Consider the following 23,680-nt stretch of genomic DNA (forward strand, 5'->3'; position numbering starts at 1 on the left):
CTCCCATATTGCATTTTAGTTTTTAAAAATAGTTTCTTTAAAATAAATGCAAGAGGGATCTCTGAACAATACGCTCAGGTCTCCAAACTGGCTGAATTTACCATGGACTATTTTTCTAGCATTTGGATTTTAACAGAAGCAGAGCAAAGTTGGGATGGCCACACCCTTCCTGGGCTTCAAGAACTTTAAAAATGTCCTGGCTGCCCCAGAAGTTGGAGAGCTCTACATTTCAGCATTGGTGGTGTGTTTTGTCTGAATGAAATGGGTTAGGGGTAATGGGGAGATAAGAGGATTTATAGCCTAAAGAAGGTCAGGGAATCCCAGTGGCCCACCTGCTTTAGAGTCTCAATTTTCTTAACTTTAAATGGAAATGATATCATTACCTATGTGATCTGAGTGTTGTTAAATGCATTAAATTAGACAATACATGTGAATAAAGCTTATGAGTTATTATTTTGGAGGTATTTAATGTGTTCTCCCCTCCTTGACAGTGGGCTGATATTTTACCATCCTGTTTCTAAGGCCCTGTTAAAGTTGTTTTTCTGAGCGTGCTCTATCCATCAGGATCCTGACAGGAAACAGATGGTGCACTCATGCTGGGAAGAGTTTAATAAAGGAACTGTTTACAAAAGTGTGCGCAGGATTTAGGAAAAGCAACAAGGGATGTTTCAGCGCCCCAGTAGAGGGCCATTACCAACACTAAGCCAGAAGGGTGGAAGGAAGGGAGTGTTTACCAGCACCTAGAGAGGTTTTTGAGAGGGCTGCCTGATAGCAAATGTGGCCTTTGGTGGAGGAATGCAATCAACTCACAGAAACCTACCAGGGAGAGATCTTGGGGGAAAAATATCCTGACCTCACTTTCCTCCCTCCCTTTAATCTCCTGCAGGTATTCTCCACTGGTTGAATGCAAATGGAAGCCAGAGGAAAAGGGAACCCTTGACACAGTTTTCATATAGACTGGCCTCCAGGGCAGACAGCAGGTGAGAGTGGAGAGTGGGGCTGGGGGACAAATAGCAGGTATGGAGCACAGCATGTGGCTCTCCACATGTTTACCAGTAACCTTCATCACTCTTGCCAGATTGGACCCAGAATCAACTCAACCCATAATTATGCTGTCGTGGTGCCTCTACCTCCTTTTCTGTGTTTTCTCAATTTCCAGATACTCATTCTCCACTTCCAAGCTGTCTTGTGTTCTTTTGCTCCTCTAAGTCTTCTTATTGTGGAAAAATGAACACAAAAAGTTAACTCACACACTTAAATGTCTTATGCCTAATTGTTACTTTAAAATGTGCATACTTATTTTCACTTCTGGGATGGCTAAATTGCTACCAGAATGACCACAGATAAACAATACAAAGAACAACTATCTGAAGGTGAGTAAGTGTAAGCAGATTACGGGGATTAGTTGGCACATGTGTGAAAGGATAAGACAAGGTATGTCTTCCCCTATTTATGGTTTTTAGCTTAAGAGCAGGCCTTAGACAATGCCCGTAGTCTTTCTGGCCTGATGAACTAGAAGAAAGAGTTGAGAGCAGCCAGAGCCGGAAGAAAGTGAGAGGAAACCTCTAAAAGAAGAGTGCCAGAGAGGGGAGCTCCAGATTCCATGCATCAGGTGCCCAACTTTCTGGCTGAGTCCCAAACTTTGTGTGCATGTGGCACACTGCAAGCAGCTCAGTAAAGGGTCAGTGACCTAACTGAGATAAGAGCTACTGCCCAAAAGACAGAGTTTGCAGTTTTGCCAAAACAAAAACATCACACTTGTTGGGAGAAGTGTAACAGAAATGCAGAATCTCCCTAACAAAACATTCTCAATGTCCAGGAAACCATCCAGAATTACCCAACATACAAAGAGCAGGAACCAGATTCCTGACCTATTCTGAAGAGAAAATATAATCAATGAAGATCAATCTTGAGATGACCTAGACATTGGAATTAATAGATGTAGATTTTAAAGCAACTGTTACTACAGTAATTAAAGGAACATTTATATTTTTATGTGCTTGTATTAGAAAAGAAGAAAAGTCTAAATTAATGACCTAAGGCTACCTTAAAAAGCCAAAAATATTAGAATAAGTTAAATCCCAATGCAGTAGAAGAGTAGAACTAATTAAGGTAGGAAAAGATATCAACAAAATATAAAACAACATTAGAGGAACTATATTGGTTATAAGAGATGCAGTTTAAGTATAAAGACACAGATAAGAGTAAAATTGATTCTTGAAAAGATCAAGAAAATTGATAGAACCATAGCTAGACTGATCAAGAGAAAAAGAACACAAATGATCAATATCAGGAATGAAAAAGGGGATATAACTACAGATCCTGCAGACATATAATAAGATGATATGTTGACTACCCTTTTTGCCTGCTGATTCCTGGACACTAGGAGTCCAACATGCCTTGTGAACAATCATAAATTATAGTTCAATGGGACACTTGCTGTGTCCTCTGGCAAAAATGTGCCCTTCTAGGGTCAAAGCCTACAGAACCCAGAATTACGGGGGCAGGAAGGACAGAAATCCCCCAGTGGGTCACTGGGAGTGATGACAAGTGTGATCCTTCCTATTTCCACCCCTTGGTTACGTGTTCAGTACACTGGAACATATTCAGAGCTTTTTGGGTGTAAAGATTTGGGTACAGGAATACTGTCATTGAGAGCAGTGCTCCAAAATTCCTTCCATAAATACTGAGCTGTCTCCATCACCATGGCCAGATTTTCATATTTTTTTCACCCCTGGCCATGTAACACACCTCACAGCAGACCCTTGGCTTGAAGAGCTTATCTGTTTGCTCCCTACCACTTCCGCAGGAGAAAAATGGAGTGGAGTGGGGGAAAGAACCTAGTTCTTTCTGCAGGAGAGATAGTTAATGCTTATGGTGTGCATTTTTATATGCCCCAGTCTCCCTAGCAGTTAGTTCAGGGTCATGTGATTTGTTCTGGCCAGTGGGTGTGAGCAGATCTTCTGAGTTGAGGCAGTGAAGAGCCAATGTGTTTCCTCTGTGGCTCTCTTTTTCGGGTATGGCAACCTTGGAGGCCATGTGTTCCAGATGGTGTAGCTGTGAGTTTCAGGAGCACTGCCCAACAAACAGCAACTTTATGTCCTGTCAAAGTAACATTTATCCTGCTAAGCCTCTGAGATGCCTGGTTTGCTTGTTGTGGTAGCAAGTGCTAATTACCTTGATTAATAAATCTATTCTCTCCACACCCACCAATCAATAAAAAATTCAGAACCCTGATTATAAATGTTTTCACAGTTGGTCAGCTAAGAGTTTCTTGTAGGTTGCTATGCACTTAGCATTTTGCTGGGTGTTTTGTTATCAGTGCCCACTCTGAGTGGGTGGAGCCCCCTTTCCTGGTGGGTTATGGACTCCCTTGTATCAGCAGATGAATAGAGGTTAAGAAGCATCACGAGTCAGCTTTATTTAGTTCTTATCTGGACATGGACAAGGTTACAGTCTACCCAGATATGCAGAGAGTATTCAGTGCTACATACTCAAGCTCCTTTCCTGGCTAAATTTCTTTTGGTTGCTCCCATCCCTATAACTGGAACATCACCTGTTAATTTCTTAATGTACGTGCACACAACAGATTCTTACTATGTATTCTCTGTCTAGCCAGGAGCATTGCAACTGCTTCCACCACACCACCTCATTTGGCTATCTGAGTCTTGGGGTTAATTTCTGAGCAGTTAGTGCTGCTGTGGTCATTGGGTTTTTTTTTTTTTTTTTTTTTTTTTTTAGGCTCAATCTTATCAGATTGGATGCCTCTTGCTTTGAACCCACACTTTGTTGCCTCACCCTTATGACTCCTCTATTTCCCTCTTCATCCTTTTATTAAACAAAACTTATTAACTCTGTAATCAGACCAGCAGCATTGTGCAATAGGCACAAACGTTAGGTGCCTTACACATGCAATTTTGTGCCCAACTTTGGCAGCAGTTGTTTTTATTCTGTCTTCACAGATGAGGAAATGGAGGCCCAGTGAAGACACAAGAGAAGTATTAGTGACCTGCTACTTTTAGATATAATCTGTATAGAGAAATAATATGGATATAAAAGAAGTTGCTAAAAATAATCGCAATATCTGTATATTGCAAGCCAGCAGTCCCCAATCTTTTTGGCACCTAGGACAGGTTTTGTGGAAGACAATTCTTCCACAGACCGGGGTGGTCAGGGGGTGGCTTCAGGGTGATTCAAGCACATTATATTCATTTTGCAATTTATTTCTATTATTATTACATTGTAATATGTAATGAAATAATTTTACAACTCACCATAATGTAGAATCAGTGGAAGCCCTGAGCTTGTTTTCCTACAAGCTCATATGGGCCTCCATATGGGGTTGATGGGAGACAGTGACAGATCATCAGGCAGGCATTAGATTCTAATAAGGAGCATGCAACCTAGATTCCTCCCATGTGCAGTTCACAACTGGGTTTGCGTTCTTGTGAGGCTCCAATGCTGACGCTGATCTGACAGGAGGTGGAGCTCAGGCAGTAATGTGAGCAGTGGGGAGCAGCTGTAAATATGATGAAGCTTCCCTTGCTCGCCCACCACTCACCTCCTGCTGTGTGGCTTGGTTCCTAACAGGCCATGAACCAGTATTGGTCCACATGGCCCAGGGGCTGGGGATCCCTGTTGTAAACCACTTAACATTGCTAAGAAAAACTAAAGAAGATATAAATAAATGGAACAATATGCTGAATTCTTGGAATGAAAGAATCAATATTGTTAATTGTCTCCAAATTGATGTATAAATTCAAAGCATTCCCAGCGAAAATCCCAGAAGGTTTTTTTTTTTCTTTTTTCTTTTTTTTTTTTTGGTAGAAGTTGATAAGATGATTCTAAAATTTATATAGAAATGCAAAGGACTTAGAATAGCCAAGATAATTTTGAAAAACAACAAAGTTGGGGGACTCATACTACCTAATTTTGAGACATAAAACTATTGTAATCAAGGTAGTGTGGTAATGGTATCAAGATGGACAATAGATAAGTAGATATAATGGAAACATAAATCTCATGTATCTGGTGAATTGACTTTTATAAAAGTTTAAAGGCACTTCAACAGAGAAAGCATAGCCTTCTTAACAATTGATCATCCATCCATAAAAACAGGAAAAAAAAAAAAGCAGAAAACTCCTTTGATTCAAACCTTGCAACATATCCAAATCCAAAAGAGATCATAGGCCTACTTTCAAGATCTAAAAATATAAAATTTCTAGAAGGAAACAGAAGAGAACATCTTTGTGACAAGGTATTAGGAAAAATGTTTATAAATCCCATACCAAAAGAATAAACCATAAAAGAAAAAAATATAAATTGGACTTCATTCAAATTAAGAACCTCTACTCTGTGAAGAAACTTAAGAAAATGAAGAATATCTACCTATTGGAAGAAAATATTTTCAAATCACATATCTAATAAGAGACTTGCATACAGAATATATAAAGAATTCCCTTAACACAGTAATAAGAGAACAAATAAACCAGTAAAATAGGGCAAAATATTTGAACAGGTACTTTACCAGAAAGGACACATGGATGGCAGATAAATGCATTAAAAATGTTCAATATCATTATTCCTTAGGGGCCGATTAAAACCACACTGAGATAGCACTACACATCTGTTAGAATAAAGATTGACTATAGCAAGTCGAGGGTGGGAAGCAACTGGAACTCTCATGTACTGCTGATGGATGTGTAAAATGGTACAATCATTCTAGAAAATAGCTAGTTTCTTTAAAAGCTAAACATATAGATAGCAAATAATCCAGTCATTTTACAAGTATTTACTGAAGAGCAATCAAAGCATGTGTCTATACAAGGAGTGAACATGATTATTCATAGAAGCTTTATTGTAGTAGTCAAAAACTAGAAACAACCCATATGTCCATCAGTGTCCATCAATAGATGAATGGATAAACAAACTGTGGTATAGCTATACAATGGGATACTTATCAATAAAATAAATGAACTATTAGCACATGCAACACGAGTGAAATTCAATGTAATTATACTGATAGAAGCAGATAAAAATGACATACTGTATGATTTTATTTATATACAAATCTAGAAAATTCAGACATTTATAGTGACAGAAAGCAGATAAGTAGTTGCCTGGGGATAGGGGGAGTGGAGAGTAGTGGAAGAAAAGGATTTCAAAGGGGCTAGAAAAATTTCTTGGGATGATGGATATGTTCATAATCTTGATTGTGGTGACAGTTTTACAGGTATATATATATGTATGATGTCAAACTTATCAGATTGTACTTATATAAAATAAGTACATTATTTTATATCATTTACACCTCAATAAAGGTGCTAATAGCAAGTAAATAGGGGATATTTATCGAAAGGCAGGTGATGATAGGGTAAAACAATTTAGCTTTGAAGCCAGGATGCCTGGGTTACTAATTTTTTTCTTCTCCTCACTGGTTGTATCACTTTGGACTGGTTAACTCTTCTGGGCCTCTTTTTCTATGTCTAAAATGGAGAAAACTATTCCAACTTCTGTGGGTTCTTGTGAGCATTAAGTTAGTTTATTAATATAAAGCACTTATGGTACTCACTGGTATGTAAGAAGTATTTAACAAATGTTAAGAAATTATTATGCACTGGGCACCATGTGAAGTGTTTTATGAGAATTATCTCATTTAAACTTCACAGTCTCTGAAAAAAGTAACAATATCCCTATCCTTTGTACCAATATCTAAGTGAAAAGGAGAAAACCAAGCTGCAAAGAGGAGGTTTAACTTATCCCAGATTGGTTACACAGGAGGCAAGAAGCAGAAGCCAGATTTGAGTAAAGGCAGTCAAACTTCAGAACCCACACTTTTAATCCTGTGAATAAGTGCTAACAGGTGGGGCACTGACTCAAGTGCTAATAAGAAAGTTGTCTAGACAGTGCCCATGTTTTCAGAGCATTTCATTCTCTGAGCCTTGTGAAACTATTGAAGATCAACATGTTTGGGCAGCTTTCTGAGAGTGCCTCTTATGATTACTCCTGGCAATCATCTTAGTGCTCATCAAACCTATTTCTTCTTACTGGGCACAGGGTCAAACTATTTCCCAGCCTTCTTGTATCTGGTGAGGTCATGTTGAGAGGTGACAGCGTGCTGGCAGTCCTCACAGCCCTCGATCACTCTCGGCGCCTCCTCTGCCGGGGCTCCCACTTTGGCGGCAGTTGAGGAGCCCTTCAGCCCACCGCTGCACTGTGGGAGGCCCTTTCTGGGCTGGCCAAGCCAGAGTCGGCTCCCTCAGCTTGCAGGGAGGTGTGGAGGAAGAAGCGCGAGCAGGAACCGGGGCTGCTCGCGGCGCTTGCGGGCCAGCTGGAGTTCCGGGTGGGTGTGGGCTTGGCGGGCCCCGCACTCGGGCAATGAGGGGCTTAGCACCCGGGCCAGCGGCTGCGGAGGGTGTACTGGGTCCCTCAGCAGTGCCAGCCCACCGGCGCTGCTCTCGATTTCTCACCGGGCCTTAGCTGCCTTCCCGCAGGGCAGGGCTCAGGACCTGCAGCCCGCCATGCCTGAGCCTCCCATCCCCTCCATGGGCTCCTGTGCGGCCTCCCCGATGAGCACCGCCCCCTGCTCCAGGGCGCCCAGTCCCATCGACCACCCAAGGGCTGAGGAGTGCGGGTGCACGGCGCGGGAGTGGCAGGCAGCTCCACCTGCAGCCCCAGTGCGGGATCCACTGGGTGAAGCCAGCTGGCCTCCTGAGTCTGGTGGGGACGTGGAGAACCTTTATGTCTAGCTCAGGAATTGTAAATACACCAATTGGCACTCTGTATCTTGCTCAAGGTTTGTAAACACACCAATCAGCACCCTGTGTCTAGCTCAGGGTTTGTGAATGCACCAATCGACACTCTGTATCTAGCTACTCTGGTGGGGCCTTGGAGAACCTTTGTGTTGACACTCTGTATCTAGCTAATTTGGTGGGGACTGGAGAACCTTTGTGACTAGCTCAGGGATTGTAAACGCACCAATCAGCGCCCTGTCAAAACAGACCACTTGGCTCTACCAGTCAGCAGGATGTGGGTGGGGCCACATAAGAATAAAAGCAGGCTGCCGGAGCCAGCAGTGGCAACCCGCTCAGGTCCCCTTCCACAGTGTGGAAGCTTTGTTCTTTCGCTCTTTGCAATAAATCTTGCTACTGCTCACTCTTTGCGTGCACACTGCTCTTATGAGCTGTAACTCACCGCAAAGGTCTGCAGCTTCACTCCTGAAGCCAGCGAGCCCAGGAGCCCACCAGGAGGAACCAACAACTCTAGATGCGCCGCCTTAAGAGCTGTAATGCTCACCGCGAAGGTCTGCAGCTTCACTCCTGAGCCAGCGAGACCACGAACCCACCAGAAGGAAGAAACTCCGAACACATCCGAACGTCAGAAGGAACAAACTCCAGACGCGCCACCTTAAGAGCTGTAATACTCACCGCAAGGGTCCGCGGCTTCATTCTTGAAGTCAGTGAGACCAAGAACCCACCAATTCTGGACACAATGTGACTAGTTCTTGCCAATGCAGTGTGAGCAAAGCAGTGTGTCATTTCTAGGCCAAGGCAGGTAAGAGTGGGTGGGCTTTCTCCTTTCTCTGCTTTCCCTACCCATTTCTGCTGGTTTGTGTTTAAAATGGAGGAGCCACAGCATGGGAGAAGCCTGCTTCCTGAAAGACCGCCTGGAGCAGAGCCCCTATTGCTGACCTGTGCAGAACCATACTTTATGTGTTAAGTCACTGAGATTCTGAGATTATTTATTAAAACAAGTAACATGACATTGCCAATATGCTACTCTTATGCCAGTATGTCACTCTTATGCCAATACGTTACTCTTATGAAATATTACCTTTGCTGAAACATTCCATCTCTAAGAATTTCTAAAATATGGGTCAAATATGTAGATGGATTCTTTTGCTAGGAGATGGACCACAGAGTTTTGTAGTAGAAGTTTAAGTAATAGGAAATAATATATAATTAGTAGGGGATAACATATGAATGACACATGGAATAAGAGTTTCAATATTTATTTATTTATCTGAGATGGAGTCTTGCTCTGTCGCAAGTTGGAGTGCAGTGGTGTGATCTCAACTCACTGCAACCTCTGCCTCCCGGGTTCAAGTGCTTCCCTTGCCTCAGCCTCCTGAGTAGCTGGGATTACTACAGGTGTGTGCCACCATGCCTGGCTAATTTTTGTATTTTTAGTAGAGACGGAATTTCACCATGTTGGTCAGGCCGGTCTCGAACTCCTGACCTTGTGATCCGCCCGCCTCGGCCTCCCAAAGTGTTTCAATATTTAAATTCCTTCCAAGTTGCAATATTTAAATATCCTTCATCTCACTCATGGAGCCTGAGTGGTGACCAGTGTTCTTTGTTCCAATTCCCTGTTGGCCTTTGCTCTGTGTGCATCCTGTTTCTTGGGGCTTTAGTTGTGGGCATCAGCTCTTGGCTTTCCAAGATCCACAAGAAATTGAGTAACCTCTGGCCATCTCAGATGTATAATTATCTCCTTGGATTGTTTTAAAACCTACCCCTCACATCTCAAAAACCTATTCAATGGGATAGGTTGCCACCATCTGGTTTTCAACTGCCATTTTTTTTTCTTTCTTACTCGTTGGAAGGTTTGTCTTCTAATTATTTTATCAGCTTCCCCATATGTGATGTGTCTTCTTTCATACTGTGCCCTGTCTGTATTATGACAATTCACGGTCTGCAGACAGTGCTCTGGTTCCTGGCCCACAGCTGGGTTGCAACTCTATCAGTCTCCTGGCACCAGAGTCTTCTCTTGGGTTTCTGGGGTTCCAAGTGAGAGAGAGAAAAAGAACACTCAGCACCCTGGCTTGGGGACCATCTGTGACAGCCTGAACACATAGCATTATTTTTATGTTTTCCCTCTTTTCTAGTTCTGTATTGGAAAAAAAAAAAAAAAAAAAAAAAAAAAAGGCCAGAGACAGTAGCCTTTGTATTACTGGAGTTCAAGAGGTTTAGGCAGAGGACAGCTGTTCACAATGCTGGATAGTGAGGACCTCATGTCATCGTCATGGAAGGGGGCTTGATTCTAGTCATCTGGTTCTGAGCACCTGCTGTTTTGGCAGAAGGTGATCGATCACTCAGCACAGCACTTCAGAGGCTATCCAGAGGGGAATATGATCCTGTAGCCCTATGCTCCCATTTTACTGATGAGGAAACTGAACCCTAGAGTCAAATTGAGAGTTCCTTAAAGATAGTCAACAGACTGAAGCCAGTCTGAGAACCACTGACTCCTGGTGGTTGGAATATAGAAAGTGACAGTAAGTTTTTAAAAACTTTTATGGTAATTTGACAGAGAAATTTTAAGTTATCTAGGCCTATATTTCATATGTCTTTAAAAGTCCAGGTATGTTGTCATTTGTTTTATTTTTTATAATAAACTTTATTTTGGGAACAGTTTTAGATTTACAGAAACATTGAGAAGATAGTACAGAGAGTTCGCACATACTCTGCAGTATCTTATAGATAGTGTAAGGTAGTAAAATTAATATATTACATTAGCTACAATTAGTGAACCAATACTGATACGTTATGATTCATTGAAATTCATACTTTATTCAGATATTCTTAGTTTTTAACCTAATGTCCTTTTTCAGAATCCTATCCAGCGATACCATATTACCACTAATCATCATGTCTCTTCTTGATTGTGACAATTTCTCAGACTTTTCTTGGTTTCCATGACTTTGAAAGATTTGAAGATTATCGGGCAGGTGTTTTGTAGGATGTCCTTCAATTGGGATTTGCCTTTCTTATGATTAAACTGGGTTTATGGGTTTGGGGGAGGAAGACCAGAGAGCTGAAGTGCCATTTTCACCACATCATATCAAGGCTACATACTTTGCACACGACTTATCACTGTTGTTGATGTTGACCTTGGTCGTCTGGCAGTCTTTGCCAGTTTTCTTTACTGTAAAGTTATCTTATTCCCTGCCCCTACTTTCATACTATGCTCTTTTGAAGGCAGTTACTATGTGTAGGCCACACTTAGGGAGCGTGGAGTTGTAGTTTATTTTAGTGTACTTGACAAGAAATTGGTTTGTGATATATTGAAAGTGAAAATGGTCCTCCAACACTGCTCATTTGAGAAGCACTGCTCTAAAAACCCTGCATAAGGGCACACAGAAGAAATGCTGGGACAGAGCCCAAGGCATCTTGGCTTCAGTCCCAGGTCCTGTCATTCCCCAGAGCCTAACTTGTGCATCCATCTAACTGTGGGGCCAATTTGGCTGGCTCTGTAACACCACAGACTACCCCCTAACTTTCCATGAATCTTAAGGAGCGCTTCAAGTCTTGGTGGACGTTTCTGGAATACTAGTTTCCTCAAACCTTGATGCATTCATTTGTCAGAGTTACTGTTTTAGGTCAGGTTCAATGGCAAATAGGTTCTGAGATGGAGATTTGTACACAGAAAATTCTTTTGGGGGATGATAGGAGAAGGACAGGTCAGAAGGAGAAGTCAAACGTCAGTGCAGTCCAGATAAAAGCCCCTGCCAATCTTACGGGGAGCTTTGGACCTGGGATGGCCATTCAGAGTTGCTCTGAAAGTAAGCAGAAAGATCAGCTTTGACTGCCCCCACCCCACCCTACCAAACCCACCCAACACATACACATTGACCAGGTACTGGATTGGATACTGTCTGTCTTTGGGAGGGAGGTGTCATTGGGAAACGTGGCTAAGAGCCCATGGACATAACTTAAAAAGGAACTCAGCTAAGCCACCAGAAGTCAACACTCCTGGCAGCTGGGGGATGAATACTTAGGACCTGATGAGAGATCTGGATGGCACCCTGCAGCACTTGCCACAGATACGATTACTGTTTTCAATTCTTTTGCCTTTGTGTTGTGTCTAGATTCCAAGAGCCAGGAGGTTGTTTGCTGTACTCTCCCTTGTACAGTTAGCTGTCTCTAGTGCCTGAATGCACTAATTGTCCTTTGGGTATGGATGAGGTAATGAAGGAAAGGGATGCTGGGAAGAGAGGCCACATGAGAAGGTTAGTGTGGGTGTAAGACACAATGCAGAGGATTTGTATTTGTGCCATCTGCCTGCTTCTATGATTCATCTGGGTCTGTGCACCCTTGTAATCAGCAGGCTGCAGCAAACTAAGTGTTGCTTGCTAAAGAAAAATGAAAGCTGGAACTTCAGCAGGGAAGAAAGTATATGCCCCACTGTGATGAGTACAAACAAACACACAGCATCAGGGAAGCCACACAGAATGAAGCTCTGAGAAGACTGTTAGCGTTTTCCCTCCGTGCCCCAGGGGAAAAGGTGTAAGAAACAAAATTATTCCAATTGGTCAAGAATTCATCTTTCCTGTTACTTGTCTCTTGTGGGAGTTCAAACTTGCTCAGTTCCACCCATTTTGATTGAGAGTGAAAAGAAGGACATTTTAATTTAAGAGCAGAAGATGGAACTTGAGGGCAGAACAAATTTGGCAAATGTAGATTCTTATCCAAAAACCATGCTTCCTGTACTAGGCACCTTGTTTCCCCGATTCTGCCTGATGTCCATCTCTTTTTCTCATTGCGGTTTGAATTCAGGCATGTGTCTTTCCTCTCAGCTTCACCAAGCATAAGAGGATACTTGGCACGAATGAGCTCATCCTGGCTGATAGGAAAATCTTATAATTAGGCAGAGAAACTCAAAAGAACTGAAGCCCTTTTCCCTCCATAAGCATCTTTCACTAACTGGCCTAGGAGTTGGTGCCTACCATTTGGATTATATGTAGCTATGGGGCAGGAAGGGGTTAAAGGATTTAGAAAGAATTGAAATAAAAATGAAAATTTTTTCCCTATTAAGATAGCAGAAGTTCGAATGTGAATCACTGTTTTGCATAATAAGCATGGCCATATAATAATAGCTAACATTGCTGAGTTCTTTCTTAGTGCTGGGCACTGTGCTAAGCACTTTATAGGGGTTATCTCATTTTATGTTCATCATGACTCAGTAATGTGGATATTATTACAACCCCTCAAGACAGATGATGAAACTAAGACTTGGAGAGGTTAGGCAAGTTGCCTAAGTGTGGAGATAAAATTCAAATCTAGGTACCAATGTTTTTGAACCACTCCTGTACTGCTTCAGTAGCTATGGGATAGGGATGGGGGAGTGGTTTGAATGGGAAAATGGGAAGTGTCCTCACATAGGCCTCCTAGGGAAAAGCCCTTCTGAAAAGCATCCTACTGTAAGTTTCCTTCTTGTAGCTTAGACCATTTTCTTTTGTGCTAACAAGAGAGACCAAAGGGGCAGTTGAGATCTGAAACTTAAGTCAGAACCTTAAGATTGAATTTGGAACCTCTGATATTGACTCAGAGTCTGTGGCATGAAGATGATGACCAAGGCCATAGATTTGGATAAGATTGTTCCAAGAGGAAATGTGCAAAAAGGAGGTCAAAGAGTTGAGGCTGGATTTTTGGGAAGCCAACGTTTAAATTAGGACATGTAGAGGAAAATAAGCCAATAAGAATGTCCAGAAAGAAGAGTTAATCTTTCTGTGGTAATCCAGGAGAGGGAGGTGTGTGGCTATCCAGAGGCAATGAGGCAAAACTGTCAGTTTGGATGACATCTTGTCTTCTAAGACAGGGGAGGTGGAAGGAAAGATCAGAAGAAAGGTGACTACATTAGAAAGTGGAGAGGAAGCAGAGTTAAGGAAGTCCACGCCAGGGCCTGTATAATCTTAAGGAAGTAGAATGTTCATTTCTTTGGGATTTTCACACTCAATTCCTTCCTTCCCCAAGTATCCCATTAATTGCCACCCCTGCCCCAGGTGGCACTCAAGCAGGAGTACCTCAACCCAAGTGTAATCCAGCTGTTGACCTTGACAAAATCGTGTTGGCTTGACAGAGAGAAAGATGTGTCTGTGCCTTTGCTGGGAAGCTGGTGATAGAGACCATGGCTGCACCACTGCCAGCTCTCATGTGGCTCTGTTGACAGGGGTTTCACTCTCTGATGAACTTCTCCAAACTTTCTTGGAAAACCAGCTGGGCAGGTTTACCTTTTGTCTACTGCCTTGGATGGATCTCATTTCTATCCCAGTTTGGGGTTAAGTATTTTCTGGCTGCCTCCTGCCCTTGGAGCATCCAGAGACAGGTGACATGTGGACACTCTGCTCACTCCTCTTTCTACTGGGAACTTTGGGCTGAGGCCAACTCTTGTGAGTGCTAAAGTGCTTGGGGGTTGGCACATTCAAGGTAAACACTGCCTGACGTCAGACGCCTGTGAGATATCCTACATCCAGACTCCCAGAGTGGGAGCTTGCATCCTGGCAGGTCTTCCTTTCCTTCAGTGCTCTGGTGCCTGCCTCATTTATGTGGCTGTTAGTTGAATATTTTGTACTTTGAAAATATGTGAAACCCATTAGTCAGTGGAGTAGGGTTTTAGCACTCCAGTCTCTCATTTTATGGACAGAGACTGAGGTTCAGAAAGGGTTGACTTGTCCAAAGTCACATGGCTGGTTTGAATCCAGGTCTTCTGGTTCCTAGTCCATAGCTCTTCTCATTTTTTATCATGCAATAAAAGGTAGCTCATCACAGAAATGTAAAGAGAAAGAATGGCGACCTCTCTCCTTTCCCACAATTCTTACCAGTTTTGTAGGTCTTGCTCCCAGTTAGACAGGTTATAATTGACTTTGTCTCTACATGGGAGGGTACCCATAGCTCACACCCATAGCTAAAACCAACTCAATCCCCTGAATCATTTCTATTTGCAATCTATTTCCTGGATTTAAAAAATTAGTGAACAAATCTCTTCTTTCTGCAGATAGGAATATACCCTTAGGGCAACAATCCTGGAGAAATTTGACTTAAATTTAAACCAGATTACAAAACATTGGGGACAGGCATTGGTGGAGGTGGGATGAGATTATCATAGTAGCTCAGCGATGAGTGTTTAGCATAGTCTATTCTAACTTTATAACTACGCTGGGCATTGTTCTATTTTATTGTACAGGAAACTGGGTCACAAAGAAGTTAAGTAATTAACCCAGGTCCCTAGGGTTAATTATGTTAATTAAGTGTCAGTGCTGGATTTCAATCTTGGTTTAACTGGCTCTGATGGCTGTGCTCTTTCTACTACCCAGTGGTTCTCTAACTTGATATATAAAAATTTTCTGAGAAGATTATTTAAAAAGTAGTTTCCACCCAATCCAAGGATTCCGATTCAGCAGGGCTGAGGTAGGTTGGAGAATCTATATTTTAAAAAATGCCCTCAGTGGTTCCGGCATAAAGTGTTGGGGATTCCTGGAGGAAAAAAACAGAGAGGTGGGGGGCAGTGGGTGCAGATGGCAGCTTCCCCTCTTTTACAGCTTGGGGCTAGGCCAGCCACTCTCCAAGTCTCACAGCCTCCCTAGACCTGGTCAGGTGTCCTCTGATTGCAAAGTGTGGGAGGCCTCGGCAAGCTGTGCTGGAGGAACTCACATTAAGACAAGGCTCCCCAGTGTGGAAATCCCAAGTTCACCCAGAAGTTTCAAAGTTAGGGATGTAGTTCCTTCTCTGTTGTTTTCCTATCCAAAGAAAGACCCATTTCCAACCATACTCTAAGCCCGGAGGTGGACTCTTCCTTGTCTCTATTCTTAGTGTTGGCACAAGTGGCTGGCCCAGGGAAGTGCCCAGTGTTCATTGAATCATGAATGGTGGAGGGCATGCTCGGACGTTCAGTCCTGGTGAGTTAGGTTCAAGGGCTTCCCTTTCTAAGTGTCTCCTGTTTGAGAGTTACACTCTGTATGGGGCTACCCTCTGGAATGTAGCTCTAAGGAACACATAGCTGACGGTCCCAAAGTAGGCAGTTTTCTAAGGGGCATAGAGATGAGTGTGTGTGATAGTTTTTATCCTCCCTGATATTTTATAAATTGAATCTCATTTACTTGTGGGAAAATACTATAGAGATTAAATTTCTAATCTAGCCAGCCTGTAATTATTTCTTTTCTTTAGCCAACCACTGATACTTCAGGCGGCTCCTTCCCAATCCAGAGTCAGCAGCAAGTATCATTAACTCGCCTTCTAATATTTCTCCTGGATAATAAGACAAACAATCAGGAGATTCCAAGAGCCTGAACCCTAATCAAAGAATCTGGTCTTTGGTTCCTCGATATCATCACATGCCCTAGGGCTCTAATTTTCCGTGCCTACAAACCTCAAAAGCTCAAGTAAAGGCCTCTGATGATTTTCCATAATGTGATTCCATGTGTTATAGAATTCCCTGCTCAGCTCCCACCTCCAAATGTACACTACATTTAAAGTAAGCCAACATGCACAGAGACACAAGGTAACTCACCATCTTGATAGTCAAAACTTTATCATTTACCTGAGTTTCCTCCTCCTCACCCATGTCATCCAAAAAACTGAAAATGGTCCAGGCACAAATTAATGAAACAGGTGGATGGGAGGCATGAGGTGGTCATGGTGGCTGTGGTGACCTGGTGCGGGTATGCGCTCCCCAAAGGAGGCAGGTTCCATTTAGACACATCCAGTTTATTCCAGGTGATAACATAGGCGAAGGGCTGGCAAGTGTTCTCATTCTTCAGGAGAAGCTGCAAATATGAATGAGATCTCCAGGTTTAAAAGATGTTGGTGTTATAGACTGCCTATCTTTCCTTCCTTCCCCCTTCCCTTCCCTTCCCTTCCCTTCCCTCCCCTCCCCTCCCTTCCCTTCCCTTCCGTTCCCTTCCCTTCCCTCCTCCCTCTTTCCCCCACTCTTTCACTCCTTATTTCCTTGTCCTACAAATATTGTTTATGTACTCCCCAAAATTCATATATTGAGGCCCTAACCCCTCTACCATGTGATGATAATGGAGATGGGATCTTTGAGAGGTAATGATGGTTAGATTAGATCATGCAGGTTGGGCCCTCATGGTGGGATTAGTGGCCTTATAAGAGGAAGAGAGAGAGATCTTTTGCTTGCCTCGCATGCATTCACTGAGGAAAGGCCATGTGAGGACATAGTGAGAAGTTGGTGACTGCAACGCAGGAGTGAGCCCTCACCAGGACCTGAATTCACTGGCACCTTGATCTTGGACTTTTCAGCCTTGAGAACTGTGAGAAAACACATTTCTGTTGCTTAAGCCACCTGGTCTATTGTATTTTATTAGAGCAGCTCGAGAAGACTAACACAGTTGATCGTGAGTGCTGGACAACAAATTATATCCTTAGATCAGATGATTGCTGACCATTTGCCTGCTTTGTTGTAAAAAGGGCATTAAAAAAATGAAATTAGGGATGGACGAGTGGGTACAAAAGGGAGAAGGAATTAACACAATTTTGAGGTATCAGCAGGTAGGTAGGGCTGGTTGGTTGTTTTCTAATCAGCTGTGCTCGAAGTAATATTTTAGCAAGATAGGGGCTTTGGAGCCTGCTTGGGAAGGCTCAGTTTCCCTCCTTCCTTCCTTCCTTCCTCCCTTCCCCCTTCCCTTCCCTCCCCTTCCCTTCCCTTCCTCCTTCTTTCCTCCCTCTTTCTCACTCCTTATTTCCTTGTCCTACAAATATTTATGGTGCACTCCCTCCCTAAGCTCCTCCACCCCCCCAAACTCCCGACCAACTGCACTAGGCCCCTGAAAATACAAAGGAACAAATAACTTGGTCTTTGTGTTTCAGGAGCTTTAGGCTCCCTAGAGCTCTGATTTGTCTAAAGTGGAGCTGTGAAAGGAGGGCAAGTTTTCCGGGCCATCATTTCTGCACCCTTGTCCCCTGGGAGTTGACATAGAACTAGTGGCTGCTCTGATTCAGAGTCAAGTGAGAGGAGGTGCTTGAATGCTGCTCTCCTGTATCAACATTCCCCTTCTAATTTAGATCGGAATCGGTTCTTTGGTTGTGGGCAGCATGGCAGAGGGGAGAAGGTTCAGAGAGGCTGTATTGCTCAATCGCTTTCCTTCGGGCAGGTTGGACTGTGATTGCCATGAAGTGAAAACATCCATAACCCTGAGTGGTCATGGGTTTGAGCATGTGTAGCCACTGCTCCTATAACTTGGCTGCTGGTGGCTGGTGGTAACCAGGACAAAGAGAGAAGAGACTCTTATGTTAGAGAAATGTAGTGTTTATAATAAAAGAAACCTTATAGCATTTCTAAAAAAAGTATTCAGGCAAGTAAATGACAGTCAGTAAACCATCTGCTAGTGAGGTCCACCCAAAGCCCATTCATGTATTTACTCAGTAACCTATCATTGTGGAGGGCATTGGATTAGGAGCTGTGGATATTGGTGATTAAGCTGCAGGTCTTGCTTGGTCTGGCAATTGAAAAACTGATTTTTCCAAACACTGTATCTGCATATCTTGGCTTCATGAGGATAAGGACCCGTGGCTGCATAGATCTAGGGGGTAGAGCAGAGGGCTTCTGGCATTTAATCTCTTGTTAAAAATACTTTTCAGAATCATTTTACCAGCATATCAAAGCTGTAAAATATATTAAGTTAAATGAGAAAAAAAATCAGAGATGTAACTGTTAAAATCTAGAGTATTTTAGTTGAAAGACTGGGACATGAAAAGTAAATTTTCAACTTGAGAACACTTTGTCTCAGGGAGGTTTAAAAAAAAAACACCTTAAAAACAACAAGAGCTTCAAAGCAAGTGTTTTTATCACTGGCAAAGCAGGTGGTCCCACATTTATTGTATGCAGGGCTCAGGGAAGCTTAAACTTAAAATGCTTAATGATTTTTTAAAGTTCAGCTAAAAGACATTATTTTGGGATAGAAAAAAGTCTATTTATTCCACTCTAGGTACTCCGAAGCAGGGTATGGATTCTGCTTTCATCTTCCAATGCAAGCCTGTTTCCACAGGGTTGAGATCTGGCATGGACAATTTCAGCCTGAAACGATTACTTTTGGAAATTTGCAGTGAGTGGAAACAGTCATGTAGAGCTGTGGATCTTGCTACCTGGATCAATAACTTCTTCTAGTTAAGATTCTTGCCAAGGAAAAGCAAGGAATATCAAATTTCATAGACCTAATGAACCACTGGAAACTGCTTGCACCCATGTGTGCAAGGATCGCTTTTTGTGATTTATACAAACCACTCATTGGAATAAGAATAATAGCTAACGTTTATCATTTATTATCCTGGCCACTGTGCCAAGTATTTATATACAGTGAGTTATTTAATCCCTGCAACAACCCATGGGTAGGTACTATTATTTTTCCTTCTTTATAGATAAGAACGTTGAGGCACAAAAATGCTAAATTACAGGGTGGGGATCAATGTGTTGCTCGCTTAGAAAATGAGTCAAGTTCCATATGTGTGAGTAAATGTGAACATTCCCACTTCCTTGTCACTTGGTTTTCTTTCTCAAGTTTGGTGTGTTTGCTCTATGTTCACAGGATATTATTAGCTTCTTAGTCCTTTGAAGAAAAATCAAATTTTTTCTTAAGAAGAGACTTTTGAAACTCACAATATGAATTCAAGAAGCAAAAAAGAAAATCGAATTTCACAAATGGGATACCAATAGCTTGGAAAAATCCATTGCTTTTGCAGGGTTTGTTATTGAGGGAACCCTGCCTTTCCCAGGATCCTTGACATTTCTTCCTCAAATAAAAGGTAATAAAATGCAACCAACTGACTCATTTTCTAAGTGAATGACATATTTACTCTACTCTTTAAGTTTAAAGTCTTAGCAATTCCCCAATCCTTAGTTCCCATGAAATGTAATGTTCTCTTCCTAAAATGTTTGGCCAAGTTGCAGAAGGTGGGCATGGCAGTGTGAGCCTGTAGCCAGGTTCGAAGGTTCGCTTGAGGTCAGGAGGTTGAGACTAGCCTGGGCAATATAGCAAGACTCTGTCTCCACAAAAAAAAAAAAAACAAAAAATTAAAAAATTAAATGTTTGATCTTCTACAACCTGGCTTTCCACTTCTCATTCCCAACCATGTTCTGGGATCACCTCTCTTCTGTGCTGAGGAAGGCTAAGGAAGCACTGTGTTCTTTGAACACAGTGCTCAATCCATCGTGCATTGATGCCTTTGCTATGACAGTTTCCCCTGGTCTCTTCGTCCTCTGAGTCTAGCTCGAGGGCCACTTCCGAACAGCTGCAGAGTTGAGCTGCTCCTCGGTACACTTCACTGTTGAACCAACCTGGGCCACAGGTGTTGCAGTAAGGTTGTCTTCAGAGCCTCACCCTGCAGGAAGAAAGTCTGTGAAGTTTCTGGCCCTGGCACGAAGCTGCAGAATCTTTGTGAATCGAACAACTTCTCCAAGCCTCAAAGAAGGCACTTTAAAAATTGTGAAGCACTAATTGAAGGAGAGGAGAGTGTCAAGGATTCCATCCTCCACTTACTAGCAGCTGTCTTATTCAGCTGGGACTGCCGACCCCCAGATAGCCTTCATCCCTGGAAATGTGCCTGAGATGCATGTCTCTTCACATGCTTGGGCCTTCCAGAATGTACCAAAAGCCAGGGTTAAACAATGTCAGCTGGATGAACACATTTCAGTGGCAAAGGCTGTTGGAAACTACCACTGTGTTACATTTCACTTTAAACTCCTCACCTTGAAGTGAAGCTAAGTCAGGCCAGAGAATTGAATGGATTTGCCCTTGGCCACAGTATGAGGTGGTGGAGTAAGCGGAAGGAGAATGTGGTATGTGTTACAGGCTGTCAGTATTTGCCAGACTATGGTCTTTTAAAAAATATATACATACATTGCACAAAGAGTTTGGCATTATAAAAAGAATCTTTTAAGTACCACGGTCTTTTATCCAGAACATTATTAAGAAGTTTTTATTAAAAATTAAGATGCCTCAGAAACCATATAAAATGTTAACAGGCTCTACCTTTCCAGTTCGCCTTTTCCCGGGCACCTCAGGAGCGATGGTAGAATTCTCAAACATTTGGAGAGCTCTGCGAGGAACATTCTACTTTGCCAATTTGTCCCTGTATTGGCCCAGGGCAGCCATTTACCACCCTGTTTTTGGTTATTTCAGCTGCTGCTAGGAGTTCTCCTTCAAACACACCTGCATTGCTTTGAGGACACTGCCCCACAGGCGGAACACGATGCGTTTCTCAGAGCTGCGGACTGTGGGCTGTGGGCTCCCACAGCCCCGTGTGTGTGAGCCCGTCGGCGCTCACCAAGCTCTTCTGAAGTTCTGTGGTTTCCTCTGACTTCTCTTCTGGATGGGAACTTAGCTACGGGACCAGCCTCATATATATTCATCAGTGCAGGTCCCTTTGTTCAACTCAAATGAGCACCACATGGGGTTCCTTCTTTCTGTGGGCCTCAATCCCTTCTGTGCTTGTCTTTTAAACTAATCTGCTCACATGGGGAGAGTCTTTTAAAATTTTTCCTGGATGTACCTCTTTTTATCTTCAAGAGACCCTTTGCCATTCTAGGGTGCTGTAATTTGACAAATCCTTGTCCCACTTTCCCCTGCCCTGGGTTCTCGCCTGGATCCTGGCCTTTCGTTCACCTGCCGTCTTTCAGAGTGGAGAGTGCTCACCCTTCAGTCTCCTATTCACTGCAGTCCCCCAAATTCCCTTCTCTTGGGTGGTCTCCTTTATCACTTTCATATTTCTCTAATTCTAACAGCAAGACTTCAGGCCCAGCTTGAGAAAGCATGCATTTTCCTCCTTCATGTTCGTACAGTCCATTAGACATCCTTACCATCAGCTCTTGTTGGTTGAAAGATCTGAAAACTTTCAACTGGCCATTTCCTGAGGTTCTCTTTTTTGTTCATGGAGAAGCAACTGGAGCCCTTCAGTCTGGGCACAGTCAGGAATTTTCTGGATTGCTGCCGTTATTCTTTTATTCAGTAAACATTTGCTGAGTCCCTTCCATATAAAAGTCAGTATCCCAGGGGCTGGGGATACAAGAACATGACCAAGGCCCTGCCTAAAGGAGCTTGCAGGCTGGTACGGGAGAAACAGTGACACATATTGCCTTCTATTGGATACCAGTGCAATAGGTTGGAGTGGGAGCAGGATGTATGGGATGCTCCGCCCCATGCCAGAGGATGGACCACCTCATTCAGCAAGGGAAGGGGTGTCAGGGAAAGCTGTCACCAAAAAGCCCTGGTTGAACTGAGCTGCGAAGCACAATGAGTCATTCGCCAGGCAAAGTCAGCCAGGGCATTCCTGGTGGAGGCAGCCACACAGGCAAAGGCTCAGAAGTGTGCACGGGGGTTGACTATGTCTATTCTTCTTGTGAATGTTGTCAAAGCTTCAGTAATCTTGCCCCTGTGCGTTTCTTGTCTGCCCTGCAGGCAGAATGAGCTGTGAGTGGGTTATCAGGAAAGGTCAAAGACTGCATGGCTGGTGTGAGGGGCTGCGGGGCTGGGCCAGGGAACGGGGAGGGAAGGGTGAGTCACTTGAAAGTTTTGTGTGCTGAGACATGGCTCTTAAAGGAGTTCTGGGGTTTTTGCAGAGGAGAAAGTGCTTAAAGGCAGATTATGCAGCCAACAGTGAGCCAGTAAATGGTTTCACTGGGGCCTATATTGGGACATTTTGGCAGCCTTCTTTATTGGGTTTGGGGCTCTCTGGCTATCAGATACCTTTCTGTTCTCTCCTTGTGAATGCCCATGAGGGGTTTAGGGTAAAAATGTGGAGCTTTTAAGCATCTTAGTGTGATTTCAATTGCATTTTAGTTTTTAATAAAATGTTGAATAAAGTTCTGCTCAAAGAGCCACAGGGATGAGAAGATTCTACTTAATAGGGAGCGCAGTATTTTCATACTGGGGGATAGATGGGTTTAACAAGACCCTGGTACATCTCTTTCAAGAAGTGCAATAAACGGTTCTGTTGGAATGGGAAAGAAGGGAGGTGCATGCATAAGATACATGCATGTATCTTATTTTTCTGTATAGCCAGTAATTCCACTCTTTGGAAGTAACCGCTGAGCTTTTGGCATCTTTGACTAATACCCTCCTCATATGATAGCTACACTGCTCTAAAGACGGTACAGACATCTGAGCCAAACATTTTTTCTGTTTCGTTTGCAAGAAATGGAACTGACAGATATACCTGTCTGTTTTGTTTCCAAGAAAATGTCTTGTTAGAAATGTGTGAAAATGTATTATATGACAGTTGCTGAAAATGTTTCAGATGCAGCAATAAACTGATTGTGGTTTTTGGACCAGATGTGCACCATGTTTAGAATTTATTGTGCTTCTCTGTATTCTAGCCCAGTGCTTAAGTAAATAGAGAGAAGTGCTTTGCTTTTCAGTGAGACTTCTTATGTGGATGAGTGGCATTTTCCTCCATTTCATTATGGGAAATTATAGGAATCATGCAAATTGGAAATAGTCACTCACCTCGCACCTATTGTGTAGCTGAGAAGACTCAAACTAAGGGCCTGTTGTTTTTGTCCTGACTCCTGAGGTTAAGGAGAAGACTTAGCCTGCAAACGTCTATAGCTTGACTGTGCCGCATTTTCTGACTCACTTAGAAACTAAAGAAATGCACTTAATGTCGATTGTAGTATTTTAAATCCCTGCCTTTTGATCTGATGCACTGTAGAACCTAGTCAGAACTTGGTTAGTTAAAAAGGCAGGAGACTTTTTCATGCATACCCCTGTGGGACTCCAGGCAGCCTTTGCCAAAGGTGTTAGACATTTGTTTTTCTATGTGTGCTCAGTAAAAATAGGCTTCTAAGCATAGAAATGATCTGCGTGTTGTGATTGATCTGCTTTTTTATGCTATCTCATGTTCCATTTCACTTCTAGAGGCACATTGATTTGAATGATTAAAGATTTGTCTCATTT

At 42.8% G+C, this 23,680-nt stretch overlaps 1 non-coding gene across 2 annotated transcripts in view; it reads left to right on the forward strand.

The window, feature by feature from the left end:
* The first annotated feature begins 905 nt into the window (after positions 1 to 905).
* LOC103892244 (uncharacterized) overlaps positions 906 to 23,680 on the forward strand; it is a 43,332-nt gene continuing 20,557 nt past the window's right edge. For both annotated transcript variants that reach the window (XR_008512907.2, XR_008512906.2), the window contains exon 1: positions 906 to 980. This is a non-coding gene — a transcript (uncharacterized LOC103892244). The remainder of the gene's footprint in view (positions 981 to 23,680) is intronic.

The sequence above is a fragment of the Pongo abelii genome, chromosome 14 (genome assembly GCF_028885655.2).
Source record: "Pongo abelii isolate AG06213 chromosome 14, NHGRI_mPonAbe1-v2.0_pri, whole genome shotgun sequence".
Taxonomy (NCBI): Eukaryota; Metazoa; Chordata; class Mammalia; order Primates; family Hominidae; genus Pongo; species Pongo abelii.